Here is a 253-nt window from a genome sequence, read left to right on the forward strand (position 1 = left end):
ACATTTGGCCTTTGACTCTTGGAGTTGGTTCAACTCCAAGACATTAAACAGACATTTTTGTGGGGGGAAATATTTCTGGAAGGATTATTAAATGACTATGATTCTGCATTACCTTCTGGAGCTACTAAGGGATATGCTTTGCAGAGGAGCTAGAGAGGCTAATTAAAATTTTAATGGGATTTATAGGAGGTTTAAAGAGAACGTGCGTTCAAGAACTTAGAGTGAAGAGGAAATAAGCCAGACAGCGGATGCT

The sequence above is a fragment of the Echinops telfairi genome, unplaced genomic scaffold, assembly GCF_000313985.2.
Source record: "Echinops telfairi isolate 266 unplaced genomic scaffold, ASM31398v2 ScPeMD7_7467;HRSCAF=8505_1, whole genome shotgun sequence".
Lineage (NCBI taxonomy): Eukaryota > Metazoa > Chordata > Mammalia > Afrosoricida > Tenrecidae > Echinops > Echinops telfairi.